Genomic DNA, 10,928 nt, shown 5'->3' with positions numbered 1-10,928 from the left:
CACCACAGTTCAAAGGCATCAATTGTTCTGCACTCCACCTTCTTTACCATCCAGGTCTCACAACTGTTCATGACCACTGGGAACACCATTGCCTTGACTATACGGACCTTCGTCAGCAGACTAATGTCTCTGCTTTTCAATACACCATCTAGATTTGCCATAGCTTTCCTGCCAAGAAGCAAACGTCTTCTGATTTCATGGCTGCAGTCACCATCCACAATGATTTTAGAGCCCAGGAAGAAGAAATCTGTCAGTATTTCAACTTTTTTCCTTCTATTTGCCATGAAACAATGGGTCCAGATATCATGATCTTAGTTTTTTAATATTCAGTTTTAAGCCATTCTTTCACTCTCTTCCTTCACCCTCATCAAGAGGCTTTTTAGATCCTCTTCGCTGTCTGCCATGTCATTAATCACCTTCAAATATTCAACTATCAGATTTCATCCATTTTTCAAGAACTGTCTTAATACTATCCCTTCCATAATATACTTATATCATCAATCATATATAATTTCTTATTTCTTATATACCCTCTCTCTGCCGAATCATTTTTCCAAAATTACTGTATTCCCTTTTATTGTATAGTAACTTGAGTATCTCTCTTATTGCTCATTACACTGTAAGCCTGTGAAAACAGGAGGTGCTTTGGACTACCTTGTGTTCTCCATTTTGCTCCCAACCCTCAAGCTCTCCCACTGTCATCCTCAGAATTAGAATGGATTCAATAACCTCAATTAAATCAAGTAGTAATGGTTTTGCCATCCTCACCTACAATTATGATATCCATGTACATTGACTCCAAAGTCAGAAACAACGAACAAAACATGCCTTATCTACCTTCTTTATCTAAGGAGCGAAAAAGGAATACTTCTATTCAATGAGAACGTCTCTGTGAAAATTTTGAGGGGGTCACATCTCTTACCAAGATCCTTTTGCCAGTGTATCCACACACCTCCCCACTCTGTGTTTTGTATCCATCAGCATCTCGAGTGACTTTTGTATCACTTTACCATCTGACACACAGAGTGCTGTGGGGTAGCCCAGAAGAGGAGTGCTTTGCAGTCACTCGGACTCAGTTCACAATTATGCAGCTCAGCTGGAAGATCATGGCAGGCTGCTTACCCTATCTGAATTCTGGATTTATTTTCTGTAATATGAAGATCAATAACAGTCCAACATGTTTACTGTGAAGATTACATGGGAAAATGTGTTTAAGATAATTTGCAATGCTCATTAAAAGTACTAACATATCAACATATTACCAGCATATTAAAAGTAGTAACAATATTAAATTAAAGGTACCAAAACAACTAAACAAATATTTATTTGCATGTCCACTGAGGGCTTTGCACTAATATGCTCTGAGGACCCAAAAATGAACAAGGCTGGCACAGGCCCTATTCTCAAAGAGCTTGGAGTCTAGTGAAGGAGACAGACACTTGAATATGCAAATAGAGGACCCATGACAAGCCCAGTAAATGCGGAAGTAAGCACAGCATGCTTGTAGGGCTCAAACAAGGGGCACCACGGCATCAGAAAATACTTTTTCACTCTTCTGATATCTTCAAACTGCAGTGAGAACTTAGTGCCTACAAAGGATGGTCATTATTAACACAAAATCTACTTCATGGTCCAGTGCTGAGGGCACAGTACAAGGTGCTGGGTACCAGCTAAGAGAAGCATCATGCCTTCCAGGGCATGCCACAGTCCCGAACCCACAAGCACAGTCATATGGAGAAACAGGAATCAAACCCACACACAAATATCCATCCACTAGATATGTAATACAAAAGAGCCTCAAGGCAAAAGCACAGTCAATACACGTGTTCTGCATTTGCATATCTTCCTATTCTGGGTAATAAGTCAAAACTCAATGTGAACAGAGACTGCTTAGCAGTTTCTGTAAAGCAGATGCTCTGTTATGCTTATAAGCCTGCTCTCTTCATTGTCTAAAATAGCATGCTAATTTTAAAAGGCAAAATAATGCAAGACACACAGAGTGGTGAGTGGAAAAGTTTCAAGGCTTACAAGTCTGATTTCTCATTACAAGTAGCCCCTGGGGAGTAATGAGAAACCACACTCCACTCATCAAACAGGAACCTGTGTGGTTATTTTACACTTCACTGTACCTACAGCAGCCTCAACTGACCAAGAAGCTTCCGGGAGGGGGGAACATGAGTTTAGGTAAATGAAGGCTGGTGGCTTTACTGTTTAACACAAAGGACAATGGTGACAGAGCCTTGAGTTCCTCTGTAGGGGGCATGCCCTCTGCTCTGAATGGGTTTGGCAAAGAGCTGCAGGAGGGAGGCCCACCATGTCTCCACACCTCCCCAGACAGGCATCACCACACTGCTGCTCTGCTCTGCGCCCAGCAGAGGGGTGAATATGCAGGCCCTGACATGTATCCTACAGCCTGAATGTCCTGGGCGAGCACAACCTACAAGTCTTCCATTTCCTTTCCATTTCTAGTCAGGTCTGCTCATATTGACTTCAAACATTGTCCTTTCTTATAATCAAATTACTTTGCTTGACTGTGTCTTCCAGGTAATTGACAATTATACACAAATCACCATAACATTTCTATAAAGCAGCATCCTCATACCTCTGGTCTACTTCCATTTCTTTCGCCTGGATTAAGTCTTCTGTGTTATCAACTGGAAAAAAATAATGAAACCAACTACCATGAACTAACGCATGCTCCAGCTCCAGCTCTTGCTTAGCAGAGGATGGGATGGAAGGGCCCCCACTAACTGCACTGCAGCCTGTCAGAGAAGAAGAGCTGCCGGAACTGCTAGAAGGCTGATGAAACCTAGGATCTGCTAACTAAGAGCCATGTGATATCGAGCCCTAGTCTTCTCCTCTGAAAAGTGAAAGTAATAAGCTCTCCCTCCAAAGGTGGTTGAAAGGATTGGGTGAAGTTCTGAGCTCACTGTGCCCATGGCAGGCCCTGTATAAATGGCACTTATCACTACTGTTATCGCTCTGATCAACAGGCACTCCATAATAACCTTGGGACATATGTAAACATGAAATGCAACAGAATTCCTCAAATCTAGGGATCGTGGGCCTGGGTGCCCAGCAGACATGTGATATCAGGGAAAACCCTTGGCCCAGAAGTCAAACCTCTGGTCACTGGACACAGCTCTGCACACTCAGCTGTGTGACCTGGGCCACCCACAACCTTCTTCTCTTCCCATTTTCTCATTTGAAAATTGAAGCAGTTGACCTAAATTGTCTGTACTACCCTTGAGAGGCCACTGGCTGTTATTTTTATGAATCCTCTAGATTAAGCAGGCCCTAACCACAATAGCTGAGAAAACGGAGCTCCGGGTCTGACCCCATACTTTACTTGGTGAGGAAACACAACTAGATAATGCACAGGAGCTTTGGGGAGAGGACATGGACAGCACATAAGCCCTTTCCCTGCAGAACTGCTAAGCGAGCACTTGAACTCCTAAACTTCTTCAGACCACATCCTCCAGGGTGATTCTGCAAGATCCCAAATTCACTTTCCGTTGGAAGGAGCAGGCTACCATCCTGATTGATAAAGAGCCTATCTCTCAGGGCTCGAGCACTTGACAGATTTTATCACGCTAAACTGTTAAAAGAGTCTGAGAGCAGTGAGGAGAGAAATCCTTCTACTGATAAGGAATCTGAAATACTGAAAAGTTAAGCGACTTTCTCTTGAGCACCAAGGAAGGCAAATGCCGGGGAACTCAGCAAATCTCTTTACTCCTCAGACCTTCTAATTAGGTCAGCTGCAAAGGCCCAGGCCACTTGGAAGGACTCTGCTGTGGATCTTACCTCCGGTAGCCACCGCTGTGCTTCCTCCTTGGACCCCACCCCCTCATCTCAGTGCTCCCCCCATGTGACATTCAAAGCTGCCCTCACTCCACCATAAGCATCACTCTCAGCTCCAGCATGCAGCCTCTCCCCTCTCAACAACTTCAGGGTCCAAAGCCCTCCAGTCGCTTTATCCAATCATGAAGTCAGGAGGATTATTTAATGCCATCTCTCTAAACCCTATTACAGAGAACAGGATTTTCCACAGCCCAGACTAGAATTTATACAAAATTAGCCTCCTGGCATCTATCTCTTGACCTTTTATCTCTCCTTCTAGCAAGACCAGCTAAAGAATTTGTGGGGCCTAGTACAAAATTAAAACAAAGAATCTTTTGTTAAAAAGAAGAAGAAGAAGAATTCTAAGACCATTGCAGCAGAGCATTAAGCCAAGCCCCGGGCCTTGTGTCACTGTGGAACGTATCACCTGCACAAGATAGGGGCCCCGCCTCTCAGTGTCTGTTCTTCATGAGCTCTGAACATATCTAGAGATGTGTGCCCTATGTCTTCCTTCACCTGAAACGTCATCCCTACCCTAGAGCTGCCTCCAGTGCTTGTCGGCCAACCCCTCCATCTCTGACACCACTGACATCCACGTGCCATCACAGCCCCTGAGAGACCAAGGTGCCAGCTAGTTAACTCACTAGATGAACTATGCCACGTGTCAGCCTGAAGGCCCTAGACCTCACAGCCCCATGTCAGCCAGGCATGGCCTCCGGAAACCTGACTGCAATGCAAAGAGGAATCCATCACCGATGGGCCCAGGGGACCCTGTGTGTGTGTGTATGTGTGTGTATGTGTGTGTGTGTGCGCGCGCGTGCAATGTGAATCCCAGCGCTAGTCAAGTGACCTTGTGCGTGGCCCACCTGGAAAGAGGCTTAAGCCTGGAGAAGTTCTCTCAGCTGAGTTCCCTTTCTCTAGGAAGACAGACAAAACATCTAATTTATCATTCTCTACAACCAAATGCACATTTGTCAGCTAAGAACAGCTCTGCCAATTAGCAGAGGCCGCAGCATGAATCAATAAACTGCAGCCTAAAAATAAAGCCACACGATCCCTTTGCAGTACTGCTTGACTCAAAACAGACCAAAGTGGAATATTCCTTAATTACCACTGTTTCATAATAGTTTTTTTTTTTTTTTTGACCCTCTTCTCAGGCATGTTTGACTCACCAGGGTATTTCTAAGCATTGCAATTCAGCAATTTTAAATCTGTTTCTAATCTCCAGACAGTATTGTTCATCCTACTAAACAACCCAGGGCCTTGACAGAAAGTAAAAATAAAATAATCAGAAGTGTGTTTGATATTGTCCCAGAGGGCTCTGAGACTATTCTCAGTTCTTTTCATTCTTTTTACTTTATTCTGCTCTGGAAGTTATTTCCAATATTTTATCTTCCAGCTCATTGATTCACTCTTCTGCTTCAGATATTCTGCTATTGATTCCTTCTACAGAAGAGAAAAAGAAAGGGCACAAGAAATTTTTTGAAGAGATTATAGTTGAAAATTTCCCCAACACGGAAAAGGAAATAGTCAATCAAGTCCAAGAGGCACAAAGAGTCCCATACAGGATAAACCCAAGGAGAAGCATGCCAAGACACATATTAATCAAACTAACAAAGACTAAACACAAAAAAAGAATATTAAAAGCAGCAAGGGAGAAGCAACAAGTAACATACAAGAGAAACCCCATATGCTTAACAGCTTATCTTTCAGCAGAAACTCTGCAGGCCAGAGGGGAATGGCAGGATATATTTAAAATACTGAAAGGGAAAAATCTACAACCAAGATTACTGTACCCAGCAAGGATCTCATTCAAAACTGATGGAGAAATAAAAAACTTTTCAGACAAGCAAAAGGTAAGAGAATTCAGTACCACCAAACCATTTTTACAACAAATGTTAGAAGGACTTATATAGTCAAGAAATACAAGAGAAGAAAAAAGATCTACAAAATCAATGACAATTAAGAAAATGGCAATAGGAACATATATATCAATAATTACTTTAAATGTAAATGGATTAAATGCTCCAACCAAAAGACAAAGATTGCCTGAATGGATACAAAAACAAGACGCATATATACGCTGTCTACAAGAAACCCACTTCAGACCTAAAGACACATATAGACTGAAACTGAGAGGATGGAAAAATAGATTCCATGCAAATGGAAAGAAAAATAAAGTTGGAGCAGCAATCCTCATATTAGACAAAATAGACCTTAAAATAAAGAAGATTACAAGAGATAAGGAAGGATACTAAAAAATGATCAAGGGATCAATCCAAGAGGAAGACATAACAATTGTAAATTCCAGTAGTCATGTATGGATGTGAGAGTTGGACTGTGAAGAAAGCTGAGCACCGAAGAATTGATGCTTTTGAACTGTGGTGTTGGAGAAGACTCTTGAGAGTCCCTTGGACTGCAAGGAGATCCAACCAGTCCGTTCTGAAGGAGATCAGTCCTGGGATTTCTTTGGAAGGCATTATGCTAAAGCTGAAACTCCAGTACTTTGGCCACCTCATGCGAAGAGTTGACTCATTGGAAAAGACTCTGATGCTGGGAGGGATTGGGGGCAGGAGGAGAAGGAGACGACAGAAGATGAGATGGCTGGATGGCATCACCCACTCGATGGACGTGAGTTTGACTGAACTCTGGGAGTTGGTGATGGACAGGGAGTACTGACGTGCTGCAATTCATGGAGTCGCAAGAGTCAGACACGACTGAGCGACTGAACTGAACTGATGCACCCAACATAGAAACACTTCAGTACATAAGACAAACACTAACAGACATAAAAGGAGAAATTGACAGTAACACAATAGTAGGATACTTTAACACCCCACTCTCACATCAATAGATCCCCAAAACAGAAAATTAATAAGGAGACACAAGTCTTAAATGATACATTAGATGAGATGGATCTCATTGATATCTTCAAGACATTCCATCCAAATGCAGAAGAATATACCTTCTTCTCAAGTGCACGTGGAACATTCTCCAGGATAGACCACATCTTGGGTCACAAATCAAGCCTCAGTAAATTTAAGAAAATTTAAATCATATCAAGCATCTTCTCCAACTACAACACTATGAGACTAGATATCAATTACAAGAAAAAACTGTAAGAAACACAGACACATGGAGATTAAATAACACATTTCTAAATAACCAACAGGTTACTGAAGGAATCAAAAGAGAAATCAAAACATTTCTAGAAACAAGTGACAATGAAAACATGACAATTCAACACGTATGGCAAGCACCAAAAGCAATCCTAAGAGGGAAGTTTATGGCAATACAATCCTACCTCAGGAAAGAAGAAAAACATCAATAGACACCTAAAACAACTGGAAAAAGAACAACAACAACAGCAACAACAAAAAACAAAATTAGTAGAAAGAAAGCAATCATAAAGAACTGAGTAGAAATAAATGAACAAGAACTGAAAGAAACTATAGTAAAGATTAACAAAACTAAAAGCTGATTCTTTGAGAAGATAAACAAAAATGACAAACCTTTAGCCAGACTCTTTAAGAAAAAAAGAGAGAAGAATCAAATCAACAAAATTATAAATGAAAGAGAGGTTGCAAGAGACAATGCAGAAATACAAAGGATTATAAGAGGCTATTATGAACTATATGGCAATAAGATGGATTACCTGGAAAAAATGGACAGGTTCTTAGAAAAGTTCAATCTTCCAAGACTGAACCAGGAAGAAATAGAAATTATGAACAACCCAATTACAAGCACTGAAATTGAAGCTGTCATAAAAAATCTCCCAAAAAACAAAAGCCCAGGACCAGATGGCTTCACAGGAGAATTCTATCAAACATTTAGAGAAGAACTAATGCCTGTCCTGAGATGGGAATACCAGACCACCTGACCTGTCTCTTGAGAAACCTATATGCAGGTCAGGAAGCAACACTTAGAACTGGACATGGGACAACAGACTGGTTCCAAATAGGGAAAGGAGTACGTCAAGGCTGTATATTGTCACCCTGCTTATTTAACTTCTATGCAGAGTACATCATGAGAAACACTGGGCTGGAAGAAGCACAAGCTGGAATCGAGAATGCCAGGAGAAATATCAATAACCTCAGATATGCAGATGACACCACCCTTATGGCAGAAAGTGAAGAGGAACTAAAAAGCCTCTTGATGAAAGTAAAAGAGGAGAGTGAAAAAGTTGGCTTCAAGCTCAACATTCAGAAAACGAAGATCATGGCATCTGGTCCCATCACTTCATGGGAAATAGATGGGGAAACAGTGGAAACAGTGTCAGACTTTATTTTTGGGGGCTCCAAAATCACTGCAGATGGTGATTGCAGCAATGAAATTAAAAGATGCTTACTCCTTGGAAGGAAAGTTATGACCAACCTAGATAGCATATTCAAAAGCAGAGACGTTACTTTGCCAACAAAAGTTCATCTAGTCAAGGCTATGGTTTTCCCAGTGGTCACTTATGGATGTGAGAGTTGGACTGTGAGGAAAGCTGAGCACCGAAGAATTGATGCTTTTGAACTGTGGTGTTGGAGAAGACTCTTGAGAGTCCCTTGGACTGCAAGGAGATCCAACCAGTCCATTCTAAAGGAGATCAGTCCTGGGTGTTCTTTGGAAGGAATGATGCTAAAGCTGAAACTCCAATACTTTGGCCACCTCATGCGAAGAGTTGACTCATTGGAAAAGACTCTGATGCTGGGAGGGATTGGGGGCAGGAGGAGAAGGGGACGACAGAGGATGAGATGGCTGGATGGCATCACCAACTCAAAGGACGTGAGTTTGAGTGAACTCTGGGAGTTGGTGATGGACAGGGAGGGCTGGCGTGCTGCGATTCATGGGGTTGCAAAGAGTTGGACACAACTGAGCAACTGAACTGAACTGAACTGAATGCCTATCCTTCTAAAACTCTTTCAAAAAATTGCAGAGGAAGGAACACTTCCAAACTCATTCTACGAGGCCACCATCACCCTGATAACAAATCCAAAGACAACACAAAAAAGAAAACTACAGGCCAATATCACTGATGAAATAAGAAAAATCCTCAACAGAATTTTAGCAAAAATCCTCAACAGAATTTTAGCAAACAGAGTTCAGCAAAAAGCTCATGATTAAGTTGAGTTTATTCCAGGGATGCATGGATTCTTCGATATATGCAAATCAATCAATGTGATATACCATATTAACAAATTGAAAGATAAAAACCGTATGATCATCTGAGTAGATGCAGGAAAACCCTTTGACAAAATTTAGCACTTATTTATGATTAAAACTCGTCAAAAAAATGGGCATAGAAGGAACCTACCTCAACATAGTAAAGGCCATACATGATAAGCCTATAGGAAATATTATTCTCAATGGTGAAAAACTTAAAGCATTCCCCCTAAGATCAGGAACAAGACAAGGGTGTCCACTTCTGCCACTATTATTCAACATAGTTCTGGAAAGCCTAGCAACAGCAATCAGAGAAGAAAAAGAAATAAAGGGAATCCAGAAGGGAAAAGAAGTAGTAAAGCTCTCATCATTCACAGATGACATGATAACTGTACATAGAAAACCCTGAAGATAGTATCAGAAAATTACTAGAGCTAATCAGCGAATTTAGCAAAGTTGCAGGATATAAAATCAATACACAGAAATCACTTGCATTTCTATATACTAACAATGAAAAATCAGAAAGAGAAATTAAGGAATCAATCCCATTTACCACTGCAACAAAAGGAATTAAATATCTAGGAATAAACTTACCAAAGGAGACAAAAGAACTATACACAGAAAATTAGAAGACATTGATGAAAGAAATCAAAAATGATATAAACAGATTGGAGAAATATTCTGTGTTCCTGGGTAGGAAGAATCAATACTGTGAAAATGACTATACTACCAAATGCAATCTACAGATTCAATGTGATCCATATCAAATTACCAACAGCATTTTTCACAGAACTAGAACAAAAAAATTCACATTCATATGGAAACACAAAAGACTCCATATAACCAAGCAGTCTTGAGAAAGAAGAATGGAGCTGGAGGAATCAACATTCCTCACTTCAGATTATACTACAAAGCTACAGTCATCAAGACAGTATGTTACTGGCACAAAAACAGAAATATAGACCAATGGAACAAGATAGAAAGCCCAGAAATAAACCCATGCACCTATGGGTACCTTATTTTTGACAAAGGAGGCAAAAATATACAATGGGGTAAAGACAGCCTCTTCAATAAATGGTGCTGGGAAAACCAGACAGCTACATGTAAAAGAATGAAATTAGAACACTTTCTAACACCATGCTGCTGCTGCTAAGTCGCTTCAGTTGTGTCCGACTCTGTGCAACCCCATAGACGGCAGCCCACTTAGGCTCCTCTGTCCCTGGGATTCTCCTAACACCATACACAAACATAAACTCAAAATGGATTAAAGACCTAAATGTAAGACCAGAAACTATAAAACTCTTAGAGAAAAACATAGGCAGAACACTCAATGACATAAATCAGAGTAAGATCTTCTATGACCCACCTCCTAGAGTAATGGAAATAAAAACAAAAGTAAACAAGTTGGACCTGACTAAACTTAAGAGCTTTTGCACAGCAAAGGAAACTATAAGCAAGGTGAAAAGACAACCTTCGGAATGGGAGAAAATAATAGCAAATGAAACAACTGACAAAGGATTAATTTCAAAAGTATACAAGCAGCTCGTATAACTCAATGCCAGAAAAACAAACGACCTAATCAAAAAGTGGGAAAAAGACCTAAACAGACATTTCTCCAAAGAAGACATACAGATAGCTAACAAACACATGAAAAGATGCTCAACATAACTCATTATTAGAGAAATGCAAATCAAAACCACAATGAGATATCACCTCACACCAGTCAGAATGGCCATCATCAAAAAGTCTACAAGCAATAAATGCTGGAGAGGGTGTGGAGAAAAGGGAACACTCTTGCACTGTTGGTGGGAATGTAAATTGACACTGCCACCGTGGAAGATGGTATGGAGATTCCTTAAAAAACTAGTAATAAAACCACCATATGACCTAGCAATCCCACTCCTAGGCATAAATCCTCAGGAAACCAGGGTTGAAAAAGA

This window comes from Bubalus kerabau, chromosome 5 (assembly GCF_029407905.1).
Source record: "Bubalus kerabau isolate K-KA32 ecotype Philippines breed swamp buffalo chromosome 5, PCC_UOA_SB_1v2, whole genome shotgun sequence".
Taxonomy (NCBI): domain Eukaryota; kingdom Metazoa; phylum Chordata; class Mammalia; order Artiodactyla; family Bovidae; genus Bubalus; species Bubalus kerabau.
Note: the sequence above shows the minus strand (reverse complement) of the source record.